Source organism: Microtus pennsylvanicus, chromosome 5, assembly GCF_037038515.1.
Source record: "Microtus pennsylvanicus isolate mMicPen1 chromosome 5, mMicPen1.hap1, whole genome shotgun sequence".
NCBI lineage: Eukaryota > Metazoa > Chordata > Mammalia > Rodentia > Cricetidae > Microtus > Microtus pennsylvanicus.
In genome coordinates, this window is record NC_134583.1 from 39,917,148 (window position 1) to 39,943,943 (window position 26,796).

General features: G+C 39.3%; 1 pseudogene; it reads left to right on the forward strand.

The window, feature by feature from the left end:
* Nucleotides 1–26,796, forward strand: part of LOC142851245 (solute carrier family 7 member 12-like) — a 61,032-nt pseudogene that overhangs the window by 27,756 nt on the left and 6,480 nt on the right.

Genomic DNA, 26,796 nt, shown 5'->3' on the forward strand with positions numbered 1-26,796 from the left:
ACGAAACTAAGAGTGGCGTTCACAATGTATCTGCAAATGGACTTGTTCTTACTCTATCTAGTTCTCACTGTACTCTAAAAAGAATGCCCTTTACTCAACAGTAAACACACACTAAAATAAATACTTTTTTAAAAAATAAAAGTTTTTAAAGAGACAATAAAAGTAATCTGAAAGAGTGCAGTGTCATCTATTAAAGGAGTAAAAAATAATATGCCACATGAAGATTTAATATACACAGAGAGTCTGCATTATGTATATTATTTGCTTTCTTTGAATATTTTGACTGGAGAAAGACATTTGATTCTGGGGGCTGTTAAGATAAACCAACATAATAGTATCTTTACTTCAAAACCTGGGACTAAGGATATGTTGCTTTGGAAAAGAGTTTCTACTTTTGTTTCCACAGAAGATGAGAACCTGTGGACTCCTTCCAGACTAGTGTAGTTTGATGGAACAAGACGTTCCAAAAGGTCTCTGTGAACCTCTAGTCGAGAGAGAGAGAGAGAGAGAGAGAGAGAGAGAGAGAGTAGGTGGAGTCAGAGAGACACCATGTATCTTCTGAAGGAGAAACACAATGCCAGAAACTTACCAGTAGGCCATAGCCTCATGGCGATACATAGATTAATAGAAATGAATTCATTTATAATATGAGAATTAGTTAGTAAGAAGCCCAAGCTAATAGACCATACAGTGTTGTAAATAGTATAGTTTCTGTGTGACTATTCAGGTCTGGGTGAGTAGATTTTGATTACAACCCTGTCTCAAAAACAAAAAGAAAGAAAGAAAGGAAGGAAGGAAGGAAGAAAGAAAAAAGATGTGGAGGCCACTATTTTTAGCTATTCTTTTCTCAATAACCTCCTTTAAGTGGAAGAGGATGACTATGAAAGGTCAGGAAAAATTTTAAATCCAAGAAATGTAAAAAATCGAAGATTTTTACTAAAAATAAAAATAAAGACATAAAAACAACTTTGCTATTTTAATGAGTTTAATTCTGGACCCAGATAAATGAAATGCTAAAATACTTAAAGAACTTGTGTAGCAGTCATGTAATAGTATTAATAATTTCGGGAAACTTTTTTCTTTATTTTATTTTATCTTTGGTTTTTAGAGACAGGGTGTCTCTGTGTAGCTCTGTCTATCTTGGAATTCACTCTGTAGACCAGGCTGGTCTTAAACGCATTAGAGATCCACCTGCCTCTGTGTGGCCTTTATGTTGTTCTTGGAAGTATGTGGTGTTCTCATTGGTTCTCAGAAAAGTAGCCATACAGAGATGAGCCATTCTTTGTTATGTTTCTGGTCCTCTGTGTCAAAGAACTCTGTTCACTGTACTTGTGTCTCATATACTATTCAACGAGTTGAAAATTCAGACTAGGGGTCCAGGAAACTCAATAAAGCTTATTTTTATTTTATTTCTGTTTATACATATGGGTATTTTGCCTGCACATAGGTCTGCTATACAACACATGTATGCAGTGCTCTTGGTGGCTAAAAGAGTGTATTCGATGCCCTGATTCTGGAGTTCCAGGTGGTTGTGAGCTATCAAGTAGGTTTTGAGAATCAAACTTTGTTTCTTCTGGGAGAAAAGCCAGGGTTGTTATCTGCTGAGCCATCTATCGGATCTGCAAATCTTTTCAAAATGACCATTACAGTAACATTTCATTTAAAATAAGAATCTGATGGGAAAATGACAAAAAAAAAATACTAGTTTTAAATCAGGTCATACAGCTCCGGGCAAAGAGGAATTAAGATTATGTTGCTGAGAGTAAAGAGATCATGGTGAGTATTAGCTGGATCCATGTTTCTTCAGTATACACTACAGGTAACGAGGTTCTACTTTTGTGATATAGACAGAATACTGCTGTATTTACTCTATTGCAAATCACCAATTGTAAATACCCTAGGTTTTTCTTTGAAGGTACTGAACATCTACCAATATACTTTGGTTGCAAGGAAACACAAAGATTCTAGCCACTAAAGTAGAAAGACATTTTATTCAGTGAAGTGTTAGAGAAGCTGGCAGAGCCTGCCTGGAAGAAGACAGGTAGCGTGCAAAGAAGCAAGTCTTTCTATTTCAACATGCTTGACTGGACTGTGTAAACTTTGCCTCTCCAGTCAGTGTTTTATTAGGTTCAAAAGTCAAAGTCTTAGGGATGCAAGGCTCGTTCTTGAAGTTATGTCATGTCCTTGGACCTTGGTTATGACAAAATCCACAGGAAAGCTCACAGCAAAAGTCTCCAGAAAGCTTTTAGATTCTCTAGTTGGAGGCAGTCTCAGGAGTTTTATAGAGAATGCATGGGCATGGTATCTGAGGAAGTGGATACAAGGTAGATCAGGCTGCTGTTGGGAAGTGGAAACTAAATGAAGCCCAGCAAATGCTGGCATCCAGCACCTAAGAGCAAAAATGGGAATTCAGTGGGATTCAGTCTCCTGAACCTTATATGTGTTGGTTATGGTATAGGTTGGTTTACTATTTTTCAAATGTTAAAATACCACTTCCTCCTCTTTCTTCATTTGCCCCCCTTTATTTCTCCCACCAAATATACACACCAAAAATATTTCTTTGCATAGACTGCGTGTGTGAAGTGAATGACCCTTTGTATGGCCAAAGGAGAAGAGTACACATTCTCAAAACTTTTCAAGTTCAATTTTACTGAAGTGTCAAGAGACTCTGTGTACATGCCTTCAGCTGCTGTTGGCTAACTATCCAGTGGCTGAATCTATGACTAGTTGAAGGTCACACGGGCATAGAAATTTCTCTAAATCATCTGGATGATCTGGGTGATTGGGTGCTGGGAAAGCATTCTTTGCAGTTGCTTTCTGACACACACACACACACACACACACATATATATATATATGCATTTATATGAATATGTTGTTACATATAAATATTAAAATCTGTACAAAACAAATTCCAGAGTCACTCATTAAGCTAGTTCATCCACATGTCACAGGAAAGAAGTTTGCATTTCCCTGGTGGTGGTCTGTGGGCATTGGGTAACGCTGATTTATATTGACAGATGTTTTTATGACCTGCCTAGCAACTGCCCTCTCCTACCTTCCAAGTCTTTCTGACTGGGGATGTGTGGAGAAAAAATAACTGTACTAATGATACTAATGATAGAAGACTCCACCTGTAATAGAGGAAGGTCATTGGTTAATTAATAAAGAAACTGCTTGGCCTGATAGGTTAGAACATAGGTGGGTGGAGTAAACAGACAGAATGCTGGGAGGAAGAGGAAGTGAGCACAGACACCATAGCTCTGCTCTCTGAAGCAGACACGATGAAGCAAGCCGCCAGGTCAGACATGCTGAATCTTTCCCGGTAAGACTGGTACTACACAGATTACTAAATATGGGTTAGGCAAGATAAGTCACCACCTCGTGGTGCTACACACATTAATAGAAATGGGCCAAGCAGTGTTTATATGAATACAGTTTGTGTGTTGTTATTTTGGAGCATAAGCTAGCCAGGCGACCAGGAGCCTGCAGCTCCTTCAACACACCTGAGGAAGGTATTCGTGTGTGCCACGAGCCTTAGCCAGGTTCTAGTGGCTCCAAATTTGAATAGGACCGAGTACCAGACTGTTTCAGAGGATATGAAGTTAAAGGTAGATGGAGTGAAAAGCTGGCTCTCTTTCATGCTTGTTTTCCCACATCTCCCCTTGACATCATTAGAAGCACTCACCTTTCAGTCAGGCTGCTGGGCTGGTAGAGCAAGCATCAGTGTGCTGCTTACCCACATGTCAGCTTGTTCCTTCTGGCTCAAGGGGACCATATGACATCTCCAGACTGGGAACTTTGCAGTGCTATATAATGCCTTGCCTGCTCCATGTTCGTAGTATGTACTGGCCTAATGCCATCAGATAAGTGCAATAATAGACATTTCTCAGACCTGATGTAAATGAGTGACCTGTGTCAAATAAACAATGTGAATTTGTCTTAGGAACAAATACCAAGGTTTTCCTGTAACTTCTATATGCATATACGCTAAAGAAATGTATGTGTACATACAGACACAAGTGCATCCACACACATGTAAGAAGAAACTCAGATACCCTTACAGAGAGGAAAGAGGAGAGAGAGAAAGAATGGAGAGAGAGTCATAAAAGATCATTTGAAATTTTGTGGACTGATTAATGTGTTTCAAAAGTATTTTTATTTTTGGTTCTTTGAGGTAAGGCTGGTGGCCCATTTTGAAGATCAATATATTTCTAATGATGACCTCAAACATCTGCTCATTCTTCCTCTATTGCCAAGTGCTGGCATTACAGGTATGGGTCTTCCTTTTTTATCTGTCCAGTGCTACAAATCTATATGAGACACTGTATCATGCTGAGGCAACACTCTATGACTAAAGTGATCCTGAAACCATTTTATAAACTTCATAGAAAGTGGTTGCAAACTGAGGTTTCTCTGGACTATGCCATCCAGCAACTGCTTTTAAATTATTACTCCGGCTGGGAGTGATAATTTAAAAGCACTCAGAAGACAGAACCAAGCAGAATTCTGTGAGTTTGATGCCAGCCCAGGCTACAGAAGCTAGTTCCAGCACAGCTAAGACTATTACACAAAGAAACCCTGTCTTAAAAAACAAATAATAGCACAGACATTCCTCAACCCCCTAATCTTTCTGGTCATTCTGCAGGGGCTTCTCTCCCGGGCTACTGCCTCTCTCTTCCTATAGCACCCCAGCTTCTGCGCAGGCACCCCGTCCCTACTTTGGGGACATAAGACCCCCCAGATCAGCCTGTATTTAGGCTGGGACTGGGTAGTGCATGCAACTGGGCAGGAGTTCCTTTGTTTTACTAAGTTTGCAGGCACCAAGCTAGGCCTATTGTCTGTGAGGTCTCTGGCCAGCAAGGGACCCTGATCCTGTACCAGAAGATCCATTGGAGAGCATTTGAAGGAAGAGATGGGCAGTAGCCAATGCAGGAATTCCTCCAACAATCTGAAAAACAACATGATTAAACAAGAACGCAGTGAATATACAACAGGAAGACTTAAACACCCTAATGCAGAGGAAGTAGAAAAAATGGACATTATGAAAGGGATAGAGTCCCTTAAACAGGATATGAAAAACTCCCTTAAAGAAATGGATGAGAAGAATAACCAAAAGTTTGAAGATATTAATAAATCCATAAAAGATACCCTAGGAAACCAAGAAAAAACAAACAGATAATGGAAACAGTTCAACACTTGAAAACTGAAATGGAAGCCAGGAAGAAAACACAAACCAAGGTCAGGCTGGATATGGAAAATCTAGGTAAGTGAACAGAGACAACAGAGACAAGCATAACAAACAGAATAAAAGAGATAGAAGAAAGAATCTTAGATGCTGAAGACACCATAGAGAAAATAAATGCACTGACCAATGAAAACAGCAAATCCAACAAATTCTCATCACAAAACACCCAGGATATCTGGGACACAATAAAAAGACCAAACCTAAGAAAAATAGGGGTAGAAGAAACAGAAGAATTACTGCTCAAAGTCTTGAAAATATATTCAACAAAATTATAGAAGAAATCTTTCATAACCTAAAGAAGGATATTCCTATGAAGATTCAAGAAGCATACAGAACACCAAATAGACCAGATAAAAAAACATACCATCAAGATATAATAATTAAAACACACAACATACAGAATAAAGAAAGAATATCAAGAGCTGCAAAGGAAAAAGGTCAAGTAACTTATAGTGGTAAACTGATCAGACTTACACCTGATTTCTCTATGGAAACCATACACGCAAGAAGGCCTTGGATAGAAGTGCTCCAGAAACTAAGAAACAGTGGCACAAAGTTGGAAAATATAAAAGAAATGGACTTGTTTTTAGACAAGTACCATTTACCAAAATTGAATCAAGACCAGGTGAACAATTTAAATTGACCTATAAGTCATGAGGAAATAGAAGCTGTCATAAAAAACCTCCCAAACGAAGCGGCGAAGACCCGACGCGTAGGCCCCAAGTGGCGGAGACCTAACGTGCAGGCCCCAGGGGCGGATGTGGGAGAGTCCAAGCATGAAACAGTGAAGCCCACACTGAGAGCAAATCGCCCAACTACAGCTAAATCAAACCCATTAGATGGCATCAATAGGAGGAGATGGGCAGGCGCCAAGGCAAGAACTCACCCAACAATCTGAAAAAACACATTAAAACACCAGAACCCAATGATCTTACAACAGAACGACTTGAACACCCTAACACAGAAGAAGAGGGAAAAATTTACTTTATGAAAGCAGTAGAGTCTCTGAAACAACATGTGAAAAACCGCCCTTATGGAAATGGATGAGAAGTATAAAACAAAGTTTGAAGAAATGAGTAAATACGTAAATGATACCCTGGGAAACAAAGAAAAAAACGATCAAACAGGTAATGGAATCAGTTCAAGAATTGAAAACTGAAATGGAAGCCAGGAAGAAAACACAAACTGAGGACCAACTGGATATAGAAAATCTAGGTTAATGAGCAGAAACTACAGAAACAAGCATAATCAATAGAATACAAGAGATAGAAGAAAGAATCTCAGATTCTGAAGACACCATAGAGAAAATAAACACACTGATCAAAGAAAACAGCAAAGCCAACAAATTCTCATCACAAAATATTCAGGAAATATGGGACACAATAAAAGACCAAACCTAAGAATAATTGGAGTAGAAGAAAGAGAAGAGTCACAGCTTAAAGGCCCAGAAAATATTTTTAACAAAATTATGGAAGAAAACTTTCCCAAAATAAAGAAATATATTCCTTTGAATATTCAAGAAGCATACAGAAAACCAAACAGAGTGGATAAAAAAAAATCCCCTCGCCATATAATAATCAAAACACAAAATATACAGATTAAAGAAAGAATATTAAGAGCTGCAAAGGAAAAAGGCCAAGAAACTTATAAAGGTAAACCAATCACACTTACACCTGACTTCTCTATGGAAACCATGAAAGCCAAAAGTTCCTGGATAGAGATACTGTAGAAACTAAGAGACCATGGATGCAAACCCAAGCTACTATACCCAGCCAAGATATCATTCACTATGAATGGAGAAAACAAGACATTCCGGGATAAGAACAAATTTAAACAATATGTAGCAGCAAATCCAGCCCTACAGAAAGTAATAGAAGGAAAATCACAACCCAAGGAATCCAACTTTGCCAACACTGCCTACAATAAGTCAGGCATCTAGCAACCCTTCACCAGCACAACTCAAAGAAGGGAGACACACAAACTCTACTACCAAAAACAATGAGAATAACTGGAGTAAACAACCACTGGTCATTAATATCATTTAATATTAATGGTCTGAATTCACCTATAAAAATGCACAGGCTAAGAGATTGGATACGAAAACAGGATCAAACATTCTGCTATTTGTAGGAAACACATCTCAACCACAAAGACAGGCATCTACTCAGAGTAAAGGGTTGGGAAAATGTTTTTCAAGCAAACGCTCCTAAGAAAAAAGCAGGTGTGGCCATACTAATTTCTAAAAAAACTAACTGCAAACTAAAATCAATCAGAAGAGATCCAGATGGACACTATATACTCATAACAGGAACAATTCATCAGGATGAAGTCTCAGTCCTGAATATCTACGCCCCTAATATCAAAGCAACCACTTATGTAAAAGATATATTACTATAACTCAAGGCAGACATCAAACCACACACACTAGTAGTAGGAGACTTCAACACACCTCTCTCACCAATGGACAGGTCAATCAGACAGAAACCTAATAGAGAATTAAGAGAATTGTCAGAGGTAATGAAGCAAATGGACTTAACTGACATGTATAGAACTCTCCACCCAAACAGGAAAGAATATACCTTCTTCTCTGCAGCTCATGGAACCTTCTTGAAAATTGGCTACATACTCAGAAACAAAGGAAACCTCCACAGACACAAAAAAATATCAGTGTCCACCTGCATCTTATCAGATAACCACGGATTAAAGTTAGAAGGCAACAACAATGATACCCCCAGAAAGCCGACAAACTTATCGAAACTGAACAGTCAACTACTGAACCATACCTGGGTCAATAAAGAAATTAAAAAAGAAACTAAAGTCTTCCTTGAATTTAATGAAAATAAAGACACAACATACTCAAACCTATGGGACACGATGAAAGAAATGCTAAGAGGAAAGTTCATAGCACTAAGTGCCCACTTAAAGAAAATGGAGAAAGCATACATTGGAGACTTAACAGCACACCTGAAAGCTCTAGAAAAAAAAGAAGCAGATGCACCAAGGAGGAGTAAAAGACTGGAAATAATCAAACTGAGGGATGAAATCAACAAAATAGAAACACAGAAAACAGTCCAAAGAATCAATGAAACAAAAAGTTGGTTCTTGGAGAAAATCAACAAGATCGACAAACCACTATCAAACTAATTAAACGACAGAGAGAGAACACACGAATAAATAAGATCGGAAATGAAAACAGGGACATAACCACAGACACAGAGGAAATTCAGAGAATCATTAGATCTTACTACAAAAGCCTGTATGCCACAAAACTGGAAAAATAAAAAATAAATGGACATTTTTTTAGATAAGTAACATATACCAAAGCTAAACCAAGACCAGGTGAACAATCTAAATGGTCTGTTAGTCATGAAGAATTAGAAGCTGTTATCAAAAACCTCCCTACCAAAAAAAAGCCCAGAACCAGATGGATTCAATGTAGAATGCTACCAGAACTTCCAAGAAGAGCTAATACCTATACTCCTAAATGTATTTCACAATAAGTAACAGAAGAATCATTGCCAAATTCCTTTTATGAAACTACAGTTACCCTGATACCAAAACCACACAAAGACTCAACCAAGAAAGATAATTACAGGCCAATCTCACTCATGAACATCAACGCAAAAATCCTCAATAAAATATTGGCAAACCGAATCCAAGAACACATTAGAAAAAATATCCATTATGATCAAGTAGGCTTCATCCCAGAGATGAAGGGCTGGTTCAACATGCAAATCAATCAATGTAATCCACCATATAAATAAACTGAAAGAAAAAAACCATATGATCATTTCATTAGATGCTGAAAAAAGCATTCAACAAAATTCAACACCCCATTATGATAAAGGTCTTGGAGAGATTAGGGATACAATGGTCATATCTAAATATTATAAAAGCTATTTACAGCAAGCCGACAGCTAACAGCAAATTAAATGGAGAGAAACTCAAAGCCATCCCAGTAAAATCAGGAACACGACGAGGCTGTCCACTCTTGCCATACCTCTTCAATATAATGCTTGAAGTTCTAGCAATAGCAATAAGACAACATAAGGGGATCAAGGGGATTTGTATTGGAAAGGAAGAAGTTAAGCTTTCATTATTTACAAATGATATGATAGTATACATAAGCGACCCAAAAACTCTACGAAAGAACTCCTACAGCTGATAAACACCTTTAGTAATGTGGCAGGATACAAGATCAACTCCAAAAAAAAATCAGTTGCCTTCCTATACCCTAAGGATAAGGAAGCAGAGATTGAAATCAGAGAAGCATCACCTTTCACGATAGCCACAACCAGCATAAAATATCTTGGGGTAACTCTAACCAAGGAAGTGAAAGATCTATTTGACAAGAACTTTAAGTCTTTGAAGAAAGAAATTGGAGAGGACACCAGAAAATGGAAGGATCTCCCTTGCTCTTGGATTGGGAGGATCAACATAGTAAAAATGGCAATTCTACCAAAGGCAATTTATAGATTCAATGCAATCCCCATCAAAATCCCATCCAAATTCTTAACAGATAAGAGACAACAATCAACTTTATATGAAAAAACAAAAAACCCAGGAGAGCCAAAACTATCTCATACAATAAAGGAAAGTCTGGAGACATCACCATCCCTGACTTCAAACTCTATTACACAGCTACAGTATTGAAAACAGCTTGGTATTGGCATAATAACCGAGAAGTCGACCAATGGAATCAAATAGAAGACCCTGACTTTAACCCACAAACCTATGAACACCTGATTTTTGATAAAGAAGCTAAAAGTATACAATAGAAAAAAGAGAGCATCTTCAACAAATTGTGCTGGCAAAACTGGATGTCAATCTCTAGAAGAATGGAAATAGATCCATATCTATCACCATGCACAAAACTCAAATTTAAATGGATTAACGACCTCATTGTCAGTCTGAACACACTGAACCTGATAGAAGAGAAAGTGGGAAATACTCTACAGCACATGGTTACAGGAGATCACTTCCTACGTATAACCCCAACAGCAAGCTCACAAAGGGCATGATTGAATAAATGGGACCTCCTGAGACTGAGAAGCTTCTGTAAAGCAAAGGACACTGTCACTAAGACAAAAAGGCAACCCACTGACTGGGAGAAGATCTTCACTAACCTCACAACTGGCAAAGGTCTGATCTCCAAAATATATAAAGAACTCAAGAAACTAGACCGCAAAAGACTAATCAACCCAATTATAAAATGGAGTACTGAGCTGAACAGAGAATTCTCAACAGAAGAAGTTCAAATGGTCAAAAGACACTTAAGATCATGCTCAACTTCCTTATCGATCACAGGAATGCAAATCAAGACAACTTTAAGATACCATCTTACACCTGTCAGAAAGGCTAAAATAAAAAATAAACACCAATGATAGCCTTTGCTGGAGAGGATGAGGAGAAAGGGGTACACTCATCCATTGCTGGTTGGAATGCAATCTTGTGCAACCACTTTGGAAATCAGTGTGGCAGTTTCTCAGGAAATTCGGGATCAACCTACCCCAGGACCCAGCAATACCACTCTTGGGAATATACCCAAGAGATGGCCCTATCATACAACAAAAGTTTATGCTCAACTATGTTCCTAGCAGCATTTTTGTAATAGCCATAACCTGGAAACAATTGAGATGCCCTTCAATTGATGAAGAAAGTATGTAATACATACATACTAGAGTACTACTCAGCAGTAAAAAACAATGACTTCTTGGATTTTGCCTACAAATGGATGAAAATAGAAAACACTATCCTGAGTGATGTAAGCCAGACCCAAAAAAGAGGAACATGGGCTGTACTCACTCATATTTGATTTCTAGCCATAAATAAAGGACATTGAGCCTATAATTCGTGATCCTAGAGAAGCTAAATAAGGTGAACCCAAAGAAAAATATATAGGCATCCCCTGAATATTAACCTTCATCAGGCAATGAAAGGAGACAGAGACAGAGACCCACATTGGAGCACCGGACTAAAATCTCAAGGTCCAAATCAGCAGCAGATGGAGAGAGAGCACGAGCAAGGAACTCAGGACTGCGAGGGGTACACCCACACACTGAGACAATGGGGATGTTCTATCAGGAGCTCACGAAGGCCAGATGGCCTGGGTCTGAAAAGTCATGGGATAAAACCAGATTCCCTGAACATAGCGGACAATGAGGACTACTGAGAACTCAAGAACAATGACAATGGGTTTTTGATCCTACTGCATGTACTGGCTTTGTGAGAGCTTAGGCAGTTTGGATGCTCACCTTACTAGACCTGGATGGAGGTGGGTGGTTCTTGGACTTCCCACAGGGCAGGGAACCCTGATTGCTCTTTGGGCTGATGAGGGAGGGGGACTTGATTGAGGGAGGGGGAGCGAAATGAAAGGCGGTGGCAGGGAGGAGGCAGAAATCTTTAATAAAGAAATAAATATTTAAAAAAAAAAACCTCCCAACCAAAAAAGGCCAAGGACCTGATGGTTTTAATGTAAAATTCTACCAGAACTTCCAAGAAAAGCTGATACCTATATTCCTTAATGTATTTCACATAAAAGAATCAGAAGAGTCATTGCCAAACTCTTTTTATGAAGCTACAGTTACCCTGATTCCAAAACCACACAAAGACCCAACCAAGAAAGAGAATTACAGACCAATCTTACTCATGAACATAGATGCAAAAATTCTCAATAAAATTCTAGCAAACCTAATCCAAGAACACATCAAAAAATTATTCATTACAATCAAGTAGGCTTCATCCCAGAGATGCAGGGCTGGTTCAACATATAAAAATCTATCAATGTAATCTATCACACAAATAAACTGAAAGAAAAAAACCATATGATTATTTCATTAGATGCGGAAAAAGCATTTGCAAAATTCAACACCCTTTAAGATAAAGGTTTTAGAGAGGTTAGGGATACAAAGGTCTGTCAGGAGCCAATTTCCTCCTAAAATCATTGCAGGAACCGTCACCCTGGGGAGTCTGCAGAGAACCCCACACCCCTAATTGTGTTAGGAATAGTTCTATTGACAGAGCCTACCCCACACCCAAATTGGCTGTTAAAGGGAGCTATCTGTTAGCAGAACCCACCCCACATTCCAAACTATCTAGGGAGCTAGGTGTGTCAACTCGTGACTTCCTGGCCTACAGTGACCTGACCGAAGATAACCTCCTGCCTACGTGACCAACGAGGACCATGTGGCAAGAGCCCAGGCCCCTGTGCCCATCCCACAACTCTTTACCATATATAAGTTGTCCCCCATCTCTAATAAACGGAGGCTTTGACAGGAACCCCAGCTTAGCCTCCTTCTTGTCTCCTAGCTCATATCTTCCAGGTAGTGCCTCTCCAGGACCCTGGAATAACTGACTGCAGGGTGGGTTACAACCCCTAGACTGAGTAGCCCACCCCAAAGGCAATTGACAAAGATCATACCTAAATATAATCAAAGCAATATATAACAAGCCAAAAGCTAATATCAAATTAAATGAAAAGAAACACAAAGCCATTCCACCAAAATAAGGAACAAGAAATGGCTGTTCACTCTCTCCATATCTCTTCAACATAGTTCTTGAAGTTCTATCAATATCAATAAGAAAAGTGAGAAAGGGAGGATGGGGGGAACTTAGGGAAATAGGATGATTGGGATAAAGGAAGGGTGGATATAGGAGCAGGGAAGCACATATTTTAATTAAGGGAGCCATATTAGGGTTGGCAAGAGACTTGAAACTAGAGGGTCTCTCAGGTGCCCAGGGCGATGTTCCCAGTTAGTTCCTTGGGCATCTGAGGATAGGGAACCTGAAATGACCCTATCCTATAGCCATACTGATGAATATCTTGCATATCACCACAGAAGCTTCATTTGGTGATGGATGGAGATAGAGAGAGACCCACATTGGAGCACCTGACTGAGCTCCCAAGGTCCCAATGAGGAGCAGAAGGAGGGAGAACATGAGCAAGGAAGTCAAGACTATGAGGGGTGCACCCACCCACTGTGGGATTGATCTATTGGGAGCTACCAAGGCCAGCTGGACTGGGACTGAAAAAGCATGGGATAAAACCGGACTCTCTGAACATGGCGGACAATGAGGGCTGATGAGAAGCCAAGAACAATGGCATTGGGTTTTCATCCTACTGCATGAACTGGCTTTGTGGGAGCCTAGCCTGTTTGGATGCTCACCTTCCCGGACCTGGATGAAGGGGGGAGGACCTTGGACTTTCAACAGGGCAGGGAACCCTGACTGCTCTTCTGACTGGAGAGGGAGGGGAAATGGAGTGAGGGGAGGGGGAGTTGAGTGGAAGGAAGGGGAGAGGAGTGGGAGGAGAGGGAGGGAAATGGGAGGCTGGGAGGAGGCAGAAATTTCTTTTCAATAAAAAATGAATGAATGAATGAATGAATGAATAAATAAATAAATAAATAAATAAATAAATAAGAAAACATATGGAGATCAAGGCGATTCGAATCAGAAAGGAAGAAGTCAAACTTTCATTATTTACAGATGATATGATAGTATACATTAGTGATCCCAAAGACTCTAACAAAGAACTCCTACAGCTGATAAATACCTTTAGTGATGTGGCAGGTTACAAAATCAACTCAAAAAAGTCCGTAGCCCTCCTATACACAAAGGATAGAGAAGCAGAGAGGGAATTCAGAGAAACTTCCCCTTTTATACTACTTACAAATAACATAAAGTATCTTGGGGTAACTCTAACCAAGGAAGTGAAAAATTTATTTGATAAGAACTTTAAGGCTTTGAAGAAAGAAATTGAAAAGGACACCAGAAAATGGAAGGATCTCCCATGCTTTTGGATGGGTAGGATCAAGATAGTAAAAATGGCAGTTCTACCAAAGGCAATCTATAAATTCAACACAATCCCTATAAAATTCCAACAAAATTCTTCAGAGATCTTGAGAGAACAATAATCAACTTTATATGGAAAAACAAAAAATCCAGGATAGCCAAACAATCCTATTCAATAAAGGTACTTCTGGAAACATTACCATCCCTGACTTCAAACTTTATTACAAAGCTACAGTAATGAAAACAGCTTGGTATTGGCATAAAAACAGAGAAGTTGACCAATGAAATCAAATAGAAAACCCAGATATTAACCCTCAATCCTATGAACACCTGATTTTTGACAAAGGAACTAAAAGTATACAATGGAAGAAAGAAAGCATCTTCAACAAATGGTGCTGGCAGAACTGGATGTCAACCTGTAAAAGAATGAAAATAGATCCATATCAATCACCATGCACCAAACTCAAGTCCAAATGGATTAAAGACCTCAATATCAATCTGAACACACTGAACCTGATAGAAGAGAAAGTGGGAAGTACTCTACAACACATAGGTACAGGAGACCACTCCCTACATATAAACCCAGTAGCACAGAAAATAAGGGCAACATTGAATAAATGGGACCTCCTAAAACTGAGAAGCTTCTGTAAAGCAAAGGACATTGTCACTAAGACAAAAAGACAACCTACTGACTGACAGAAGATTCTCACCAACCCCGCAACAGACAAAGGTCTGATCTCCAAAATATATAATGAACTCAAGAAACTAGACTTTAAAATGCTAATTAACCCAATTAAAACGGGGCACTGAACTGAACAGAGATTTCACAACAGAAGAAGTTCAAATGACCAAAACACACTTAAGGTCCTGCTCAACCTCCTTAGCGGTCAGGGAAATGCAAATCAAAACATCTTTGAGATACCATCTTACACCTGTCAGAATGGCTAAAATAAAAAACACCAATGATAGCCTTTGCTGGAGAGGATGTGGACTAAGGGGTACACTCATCCATTGCTGGTGGAAATGCAAACTTGTGCAACCACTTTGAAAATTAGTGTGGCAGTTTCTCAGGAAATTCGGGATCAACCTACCCCAGGACCCAGCAATACCACTCTTGGGAATATACCAGGTGTCCAAGGAGATGTCCCCAGTTTGTTCCTTGGGCAGCTGAGGAGAAGGCATCTGAACTGGCCCTATCCTATAGCCATCCTGATGAATATCTTGTTTATAACCATAGAACTTTCATCTGGCGATGGTTGGAGATAGAAACAGAGACCCACATTGGAGCACTTGACTGAGCTCCCAAGGTCCACATGAGGAGAGGAAGGAGGGAGAACTTGAGCAAAGAAGTCAGGACCGTGAGGGGTGCACCCACCCACTGAGACGGTGGGGCTGATCTAATGGGAACTCACCAAAGCCAGCTGGACTGGGACTGATGGAGCATGTGATCAAACCTGACTCTGAATGTGGCTGACAATGAGGGCTGACTGAGAAGCCAAGGACAATGGCACTGGATTTTGATCCTATTGCATGTACTGGCTTTGTGGGAACCTAGTCTATTTGGATGCTCACCTTTCTAGACCTGGATGGAGGGGGGAGGACCTTGGACTTCCCATAGGGAAGGGAACCCTGACTGCTCTTTTGACTGGAAAGTTAGGGGGAGGGGAGGTGGGGGGAGGGGAAGGGAAATGAGAGGAGAGGAGGAGGTGAAAATTTTTAATAAAAAATAAAATAAAATAAAAGGAAATGGCAACATTAGATCCTCAGCTCTCATCCTAAAGGGGAAAAGAGATGGTTTAATCTGGAGCCATTTAGAGTGGGCTTGGCCTAGGGACACAAATTTAGGTTACCCAAAGTTCCATGTTCCAATGTTAAAGACGTTTCAAAAGGTTGGTATAGTTTTACAGAAAAAAGAAAGTTGTAATTCATGGCAATTTCAAATTACATTTGTGGGTACATCAGAGATGTTGGTATACCGAGATGGGAGGAGTGGTATGTTATGGGCTCAAGAAGCAATATGATGACATTCTTAGGGCTCTTGGCTTGGAGAAGCTAATGTTTTGCTAAGTTAATATCTTCAAGAAGGATTTTATTTATTAATATATGTTGTTAGTTCCAATACAGTGGCAGCAGGGTGCTGGTGGCACACACCTTTAATCTGAACATTCAGGAAGCAGAGGGAAGTGGATCTCCAGTGTCCCTGGCCAGCATGGTCTACAGAGTGAATTCCAGGACAGCCTGGGAGAAAAAAAAAAGTTCTGTATGTTTTGAAAAAGTCAAGGAAAAGAGAGAAGAAAGACAGGAAGAAACTCAGATACTGATTACAACAAGGAGATAGAACTAGCACAAGATAAAACAATTAACCTCTGAACCTATCAAATTCAAACCTCTCCACAGTATTAAAATTCTACCCAGTCTGTCTGTCTCGTTAGACACAACACAGACTCCTTCCAGGAGCTTTGTTGCTGTTATTTTTCACAGCCAGGCAGCTTCTTTTCAGACATTTTTTTTCACACAAACTAAGTGAACTATTTTCTTCATAATAAAATAAATTAAACCAGGTATTAGGATGTACAATGGGAATACCATCACACAGGAGGTAATGGCAGGAGGATTCCCATGAGTTCATTGCCAACTTTGAATAAATAACAAATACTTCTGATAGCCAAATGCAGCAAACACACACACACACACAGGATCTCTCTCTCTCTCTCTCTCTCTCTCTCTCTCTCTCTCTCTCTCTCACACACACACACACACACACACACACACACACACACATATAATTACACAAAGGAACAAATACACATACAAAAAGTAAGACACAAACACATAGATATATATACACATATGCATAGGAACACATACAAAGGAACACACACACACGAAGTTTACTAAAAATAATAAGAGAATTTTGAAGGTAGTGCCAGACATGGACTCATCTCCACAATTCAATTAGCTGAGTGAGACAAAGGCAGGAGGATTAAAAGTTCCAGACTACTTTTATCTACAAATAAATTATAAATTTGAGACCAATCTGGACTACATAAAGCCTTGCATCCTTCCATTTCATGGAGAGCAGAGTTGGTGTTGATCTTTTTCCATGACTCCGTGTTGCAACAAGTGGTCTATCTTCCACCTCGTTCCGAGTGTTTGGACCTAAGTTACATTTCCTCCCCAGTCAGTGCCCAGCTTTGTCTGTTCTATGTCCTCCCTTAACAACCTCTTTTCAACTGCTTTGTGCTCATGCTGCTTAGGATAAGAAAATATTTCTGAATCCAAACCTGTGAAAATGCAGTAAAATGTTTTCAGTTCCTTTAGTAGGCAGGGTTTCATGGAGTTCACATTGTTCTTAATATATGTCCAGTGATTACCTTGAACTGCTGATCCTCCTTCCTTCACCCTCATATGGTAAGATTATCACATGTGCCAACATGCCTGACCTCCCATCCAAGTGCTAAATTGACCCAACCCAACATGGATGGCTGGTGCTATCAGGACACCTACAGTGTGGTAAGAGTTAGAGAGTAAAGCTCCCAGCCTGTAGAAAAGATAAGTACCAAGCAGTCACATGATCTGCTTAGTATATATTTCTTATTCTATATAGGAATAATCCAAAAGGTAAATCTAGGACACCAGGTAACAAAGTCAGCTCTCTGCCTCTGCTGATTTGGCATAAGCTCCAAGAAATGTCATTCATTGACATGAGAGAGACTTAACTTTGAACTGTTACAGTCAGCAGTCTAGGCTTTTGGGATCTTGACTCAGGAAAACCCAGAATTTGTGGGTTCGACACTGAAAAGAATTTCAGGAGTGACCTAGATGACAAGGATATATAAATAGGTTTGAGGACAAGAAGATGTCTATGCAGTGAAAGCAGTTTCATGAGGTGCTGCTGCCAGTGCCACCAGCTGAGCCTACCACAATGCTGTTCTCATCCTCTGAAAGCCTCCATGTCTATTAAGTTGAGTCTTGCCATTGATGTGAGAGGAGCAACTCAGAACCAACTTAGAGATAGAAATGAAAACCAAAAATCCAGGAAGCAAACTCACTGTTTGGATGTTGTTCCTCAAGACTTTCCAGAGCATATTTTGTTTAATGAGTGGCATGGTGGGCAGAAAGAACTTCAAAACTATTATGAATTCTGGTTAACTGTGATTGTTCCATGGTTCCGTGACCTCACAAGGAACCATTGTGATGAAAGAGAGAGGCTCACCTATATTAGATACCATCTGGGCCTAGATCTTGTCCTTGGGCTGCAGTGAAGCTGCTGGTTGCCTGCAGAGGACTTAACTCAAGACTTTGATCCTGAGAGATATTGGTTTTGATTGTGCTTCTTTGGAACTGAACATCTGTGATCACCACTAACCTGAAATCGTGAGTGTGCTTCAAAGGGGAGTTTGGTTTGTGCCAGAATTTTGACTGTCTTTGTTTTAGATTTAGTCTATGCCAGTGCTTCAGTTTATTTTTTATCAACCATTTTCTATTATTCTCTACCCATTCATCTTTAACATTTTGTATAACGGTTTATTTCTTTACATTAAGTTTGACCATCTGCTTGGAGCATACACACCTGCTTTGTTACTTCCCTCAGCATGTTACTGTGGTTATAAATTCCCTTATCATGTTAAGAGTCTTCTGATGCCCACCATGCCATCATTAAACAAAATATGCTCTGGAAATTCTTGAGGAACTACATCCAAACAGTTAATTTGCTTCCTGGATTTTTGGTTTTCATTTCTATCTCTAAGTTGGTTCTGAGTTTAATTTGTGTTTTCCATTCAGTTTCTTCTTACTAGTCCAATATTTTTTTATTAAGCACGATTCCTTGAAATTTTTAGATCTAATTTTTCTTGTTTTAAAAGTTTTATTTGAAGTTACAAGCTGTAAAAAATAAACAGCTATTTCATCACCATGTGAATGTTTATTACATCTACCTGTGCTGTCTATTTTCTCATAAAACCTTTGAAGCACTTATATGCTCATCTACCCTGGTAACTGTCTTTCACACTTGCTATGTTGTGCCAAAATGCCCTGCAAAAAGAACCAAAAATTTCATGTATTATGAGGTATAGTCCATTTCATTACAGCATCTATATGAGTTTTAGATAAAGGAATTGAATATTTGAAGAATGGAGATAATGTCTGTAGTAGAATAGTTATAGAACTTTATTGTCCTAGTGAAAAAGGAATTGAGGCAGACCATAAATTCATTCTGTAACTAGTCTATACCTATGTCCCTGGAAAAGATCAGCACAGAGTTGCTGAGTCTGTCTACTTTGTTACTATGGTACTTTGTTACCTTGTTGCTATGTTAACTGCTCACTATGTTCTTAAAGTCAAAGTGTCCTGCTCAGGTTTGCTATGAATGGTTTAATACCTTCTCATGTGCCTAAATGCCTGGGCTCTAGCATGGTGTGCAGTTTGGGGAAGTAATAAAAGTCCAGGTCATAAAGAGGAATTGGGTAACTAAATGCAGCAGGGGTCTACCAAAGTCATGTACCCAACTACTTCAGACTTATCTTCCCAAGTTCACAGGTCCTCATCTGCCATCCCTCCCTGTCCTCCAAAAGCCTCAGAGGGTCAGCATCTGCCCTTTAAGTTAAATCTTGTTTGGAAATGGCTCACAGCCTTGACAAAAATTATGCAGGCCCTGGAGCTGAATAGAGAATAATCCTTTGGACTATTTGCTCTTATTGGTCCTTTTCTTACTGTGCCATCACAAAAAGCCTTTGTGAGAAATTATTGAAATTTCTTCATATAAGGCCCTGCTGCAGACTGTGGTTTGTTTTGATGCTGCAGAGAAACTCTTGTGGGACCAAGAACACCCAGACTTCTCCACTTGACCCGATAAACTGGGCTCTACTAATCTTTTGGACCTCCACATTGGGCTATTTCCTTTTTTTTTGGTTGGATTTTGTGTTCTGCAATTCTTTTTGAGACATTCACACAGTGCTTTTGTTTGAGGCATGGATTTCTGTTTATTTATTTATTTTGCATAATTATTCCCTTTAGAAGTTTATGCCATGATTTACTTTGGTTTCATTTGTCTTATTTTAAACATTTTCTGTGTGAAGTAAGGAATTCCTTGGAAAACTTCTCTAAATGCATACAGTTATCTGGAGTCATTTACATCTACTCTGTGACATTGCAGTTGTCCCTTGTGTGTGCCCCAATATCTCCCATTTCAATTGAGGTTGCAGCTACTGATCTACAGCTCTAGTTGTTGTGGGAGTGTCATATATCAATCTGTTGATTTCATTGGTTAAGCAATAAAGAAATTGCTTTGGCTCTGATAGGTTAAAACATTGGTGGGAGGAGTAAACAGAACAGAAGGCTGGGAGAAAGAAGTTGAGTCAGGAGTTGCCATGATTCTCCCACTCCAGACAGATGCAGGTTAAGATCATTCCTGGTAAACCAGCTCGTGGGCTACAGCAGATTATAAGAAATGGGCTAGTCCAGGTGCGAGAGCTAGCCTAGAAGAGGCTAGATATAATGGGCCAAGCGGTGTTTAAAAGAATAGTTTCCATGTAATTATTTCAGGTAAAGCTAGCCGTGGGGGCGGCTAATGATTTAAAGGCGCAAATCAAAAATGCTCCTGGATAGTAAAAAATAACAGATTCACAATAGGACAGATTCAGACCACTAAATGAGTCACACTGTTGGATGAATGTACATAGGCTTGAGAGAGAGAAGAAAAAGAATATAGAAAATAAAGTTAATGGTTTAATAAAAAAAAGGTAAAGTCTTTAAAGAGACAGAGTACAGATAGTTAAGAGATTAAAAGAAATAAAGAAAAATAAGGCACGTAAAAGTGAAAAATTCACAGAGAGTCTAGATTATGTACATTGTGCTTTCTTTAAAATTTTTGACTGTAAAGGAGCTAAATACAGAGAGACATTTCATTACATAGGCTGCCAAGCTAAAGCAGAATGGATATAAGGGCATTACGATTTCAAAATTTGGGTCTAAGAATATGATGCTTTGGAGTGGGTCTTCTTTTGTTTTCACAGAGGAACAGACCCTGTGGATTTCTTCTATTCCAATTTGGTATGATAGACCACGCCCTCCTGAAAGTTGTTATGAACATCTTCAAAAAATTGCTTTGCTCAACTGCCAACTGAGATAAAACTAGCACACAGGTTATACCATAAAAGACCTAATTAATGATGCCCCCATTCAGCAGAAAGCAGTTTGGAGAGAAAAACCTGCACCCATGTTCCCAAAATATTGTTTATAAATGTTCTTTTACATTTAAACGGGAAATGATATAGGTATGAATAATTTGCATTGGTGTGGATTTTAAGGCCAATTTTGTTATATGTATATGTATTTCTGATCTTGAATAAGGTGTTGTGATTGTGTAGTTTATTTTTAAAATGTAACGTATAATTAGGAAATATAGGTTGTTGATGGATAATCATAAATAATAGTCAAGTTTGTAGTCATGATACTTAGATTTTCTAGCTATATAGAGATATATTTCAGATAGGCATTCTTCATATCTCTCAAAGGCTGCAGAATATGGCATTTAAAATGTTTTAATAACTTAGGACTTTTCATGACAATGAGACACTCTGCTCCTGGCAGCACCAATCTACTTCAAGAAGAAGATGGGCATGGAAGAGGATCCTTATAGCCATTTGGGCAAGAAACTGTTCTTGCCTGGACTGTTGCATAAACTGGACACAAAGAACCCACAGAGAGAGGACTGATGAACTTGCCTAAAGGTGAGATGGTCTTTCAGGTTTCCTGATTCATGAAAGAGTCTGCAAGACATCCTTTGGACAAGCAGATAGTGACTGCCTTTGAAATTTCCTGCTTCATGGAAATGTCTGCTGGATACTATGGCCCTGAAGGCTGAAGATGGATGCCCCAACGGTATAAAAGAACTTTGGGTGACTGTCCAGGCAGCGAGATGTCTCTGTCATTTCTAGAGTTTGGGACTTCTTGTTTACTTTGGTAGTATTATATCCTTCTGAAGTCTTTGATGGAGTTGAAGAATGAATAGATAGTTATAGTTTTCCTTAGTTATGATAAAAGATAAAATAGATATAAATATTGTAACTGTAATTCTTGCTTGATAACTATTTTGCTATATGTAATTTTGCTCTGTTAAAGTTAAAGTCTTCCTTTTTTTGTTTAAACAGAAAAGGGGGAAGTGATGTGGGAGTGTCATATATCAATCTGTTGATTTCATTGTTTAAGCAATAAAGAAACTGCTTTGGCCCTGATAAGTTAAAACATAGGTGGGAGGAGTAAACAGAACAGAAGGCTGGGAGAAAGAAGCTGAGTCAGGAGTTGCCATGATTCTCCCACTCCAGACAGATGCAGGTTAAGATCATTCCTGGTAAGCCAGCTCGTGGGCTACAGCAGATTATAAGAAATGGTGCGAAAGTTAGTCGAGAAAAGGCTAGATATAATGGGCCAAGCGGTGTTTAAAAGAATACAGTTTCCGTGTAATTATTTTGGATAATGCTAGCCGTGGGGGTGGCCGGGTGCCAGGAACGTAGCCCGCCGCTCCTATTTCAACATCTAGTCACCATTTATCTGGGACTGGAGAGATACAGTACAAACCTTGTGTTTATTTCTTCTTCTAAGAATGGCAAAAATTGACATTTTTGTGCCTGAGCATGGGCCACTTCACTTCACCTCCTTCCATGATTATTGTCAAATATTTTTTCTATGGAATTGCCCTAGAATTCCCTGTAGAACTCACTGTGAACATGAAGCATCTACTTTGTCATGTGTTGTTTGACTTTGCATGAAGAAGCAAGGAATATGATAACAGATGTACAAGTGGATGTTCATCAAGGACATTGGAGTATACTGAAGCTTCTCTCTCCCTCCCTCCCTCCCTCCCTCCCTCCCTCTCTCTCTCTCTCTCTCTCTCTCTCTCTCTCTCTCTCTCTCTCTCTCTCTCTCCTGTGTGTGTGCATGTGTGTGTATTGTTTTTGTTGTTGTTATGGATTCTGCCTCAAGGTTATACTGGCTTTCAAGGCTATGTTTTCAATGATTTTTCTTTGTGTCTTCTTGATGTGTCTTGAGGAGTCATACCATTACATGGTATGATCCATCGTGCACTCTGTTGGCCCTGGTATGTCTTACTAGCAGAAATTGTGTTTCTCTTTCCATCTAATCCTTAAATTGATCACTTTCTATGTTTTGTAACATCCAGAATTGATTCTCACACCCAGGGTGGAATAGCTGGAAGGCAGCAAGTAGTATGTAGGTTTAATAACATCTTGTTAATGTTAGTGTTTTTTTTAATAATTCAAGAAAACTCTGGCTTACAGGACTATCAGCACTCTAGTGTCATTTTTCATCATGCACACACACTCACATCTCCATAGATATTACCTATCCTTCTTTTACACTTTTTGTCTTGTCTCACATTTCAAGAGTTTGAATCTTACTGGGTGATACCGGTCAAGGGTTTGTCAGACTTCATTCTTTCAAATCACCGGATTTTTTTTCTTGATCTTTTTTTCTTTGGTCTTTGACTCAAACTCTAGGGACCACTTATTTCATCTCTGAACTTTCTTATACTTTCTCATAATTGCTTTGGGGTTTAGATTGGCATTTATTTTCTTTATAACCCCTTACTCAAAGATGTACCATTAGGAGGTTTGGGGCAGCTGTGATTTTCATGATGTAGACATTGATAGTCATAAACTTCTCTTCTAGACCTGCTTTTGTCTTTTTCCTCCTAGCATCTCGTGGTGGTCCCAATCCCCACCTATCATGGTGGGGATCATGGAGGAAGAATTTCAGTGTAAAAATCTCTGTGACAGGGAAGAATCAGCACCACTTAGAGAAACTGGCTCCAGGCTGTCCATCTCCACCATTGTAGATGGTATGTGTTTCTTAGACCATATGGCCAATGAAACCCTGGGACCCACAGGAACAAACAAGCTCTATGTGCCCTTGAAAAAAAAGAGTATGTTCAATGGGGGAAAAGTAACATCCTTAGTGAAATAGGGCATGTTTCAAAATTATATCAGGAGTACTTCAGGCCCTCCCACCCTCTGTCCAATTCTAAGGAGGGGAGGAAGTGAACCTGTCTTGCCCACCTTCTTAGCATCTGATGATAACAATGGGCAGGATTTAGTGAAGTGAGAAATAATAAGAGCATTTATACATCATCCATCTGTTCAGATTTAGACAAGATACTGGACATAAGCTGGCCATGATTTTCTGCCCTATTGTTTTATGTTGTGCAGGCATATACCATCAATAAAAATTCTTAAGAAACAGAGAGTACTCCCTTATCTGATAGTGATAGTGATAGTGAAACATCCGAGGACTGCTGCTGGAGCTTCCTTCACTCCTTCAGCCAACAGCCACTGAGATACCATCCCACTGGAGCATGGTCTTTCTCTCTCTGTAAAAAGCAGTGGCAGCCCTCCACTCACTTTCTTGCTTCCAGCTCTGCTTCCAGCTACTAGACTCCTTTCCTGATCATGCAGAGGGCTATTGTCTGGGACAGTGATCTGTACGTTTTTTTCCTTTAAATAAATAACCATTCTATTAATCATAATTACAAGCTGGTGTGGGATTGTTTGTGACTTATGCCTTCATCTGGTGTCCAACATTTGGTTTTAGAACCCCTCCTTATCCCGCTCAGTTGCCTGCCGCCAGCTCAACTTGGCATGAGCTCTCCCTCAGCCATGGCCTATGCCCTGTGCATGGAGCCAGCAGTTCAATATAAATTATCACACAGTGGCTTTTCTTGCTGCAATTATTTATATTTTCTCTTTACCTGCCTTGGATTAGCTTCAAGTCCCCACACACCCTATCATTTGCCTCCCCATGTGGATTTAAACTTCATGCCTCCTGGGCTCCACGGGCCTGTACAGTCTCTGCCAACCTGGTTTGTTCTTTTCTGAGTTGTTTTTAAATCTCACTTGCAAGCACAGCGCTTAAGTGACGCAAACCAGAGTGCAAGTGGTTGCCTAAAGCTGCAACCCCTCGGGGAAACTCTGTCATATGGAGGCATATGCGGCTTCCAGGTTGCTCTTCTCTATCCTGGGATTCTGGGTTTCTGGTTCCGTGTATGGAATTGATTTAATTGCATTTACTTTGTTGAGAAACTCATATTTTCCAGTTTTTAACCAATACTAAGGTGTACACTGAAACAGGACCCTTTTTCCATCACCTTTGCAGTGTTCCAGTCATGACTTGGCAACAGTGCCACCTGCTGGATAACATGGATAATATAGCAGTTTTCATTCCCAATGCAACTTTTCTGGTTTTCTGTACTAATACAATGGATTATATCATATAAGGTTTATATGACTATGGGGATACCTCAATTTACTGATTACTAGGTTTCAGTTTTCTTTTGCATATTCTATCATTGAGAATATGGCGCTCCTAAGAATGATATAATCTTTATGGACTAATAATTAATGGCAAGTTGAAAGGATTAAAATTATTGAAAATCAGACGTTATCTGATCAAATGGATACTATGATATGCAAAATTGACTCCATATCCAAGGGAACTAGGAAGTTACCTGAAAGGGTTCAGGTTGTTGAATTTGACATTCAGTAGTTGTCACAAAGTTTTGATAAGGTAACAGACAGAATGTACCTCAAGGATGGCAATGTACATGATGTCCAAGAAAGGTTCAAGGAGGACATGTTATCTTTGAAGGGAAACATTAAAACCTTGGAATCACAGGTGCAAAATGGGGACAAAAAAATTGATACCTTAGTGAAATCACTAGAAACATGCAGGTCAGGAGACTCGGGCTTTAAGAGAGACAATGATAAAACGATTTGAAATGATTGAAAAAATATTAGAGCTGGTGAACAGAGTAAGAAGGCACAAGGATAGGATACAATGCCACCACCAGCTATCAGAACTGGTTTACCCAGGGTTTTAGTGCCATACCTTGTAATTTACTCTGACAAAGCATCAACTTCTAACGGCTCAAAGGGAGTCAAAGAAGGTTGATGGACGCCAATAGGAATGAATGATCTAAAAGAAATTAAGCAAGCTGTCGTTAATTATGGCTTGCAGTCTACATTTGTTAAGGAAATGATAAGAACTTGGGCATCCAATGTCAGAGCTACCCCCCATGATTTATCTCAGTTAGTGTGTGCTGTATTAGATGATGGACATTCCTTGATGTTTGGAATTTATTTCAGAGAAGAATCCAAACATAAGTAACAGAAAGGAAGAGCAAAAGGTGTGGAGGTTTCCCAAGATCAAATTTTTGGTGTAAGAGTGTATGCTGATCCACAGGTCCATGCACTTTATGATGAAGAAGTATTGTCCCTATGTCACAAAGCAGCCTTGAATACTTGGAATAGGATACAAGATCCAGGGAAAATGATGAAATCATATACCAGGATTAGGCAGGGACAGAGAGAACATTTTACTGACTTTTTTCAAATATTAATTAAGGCTGTGCAAATAGGAGTAATAGACCCAGAAGTGAGACAAATAATTCTTGAATCTCTGGCTTTTGAAAAATGCAAATTTAGAATGTAAAAAGATAATTGGGCCTTTAAGGTCTACAGCAGCACCTATGAATGAATAGATTCAGCATATGATGACTGTTGAGATGTTTGGCTATAATGATGAATCTTGGGTAGAAGAAGCAATTTCCAAAGCAATGAGGAGACATCAAACTGCCAAGTGTTTTAATTGTTGTAAATTAAGACATCTGAAAAGGAATTGCAGGCAAGGAATTTCTAGGAATATCTCCTCTGGAAATGACAAAAATAGGAGACCTCAGCCTTCAGGTA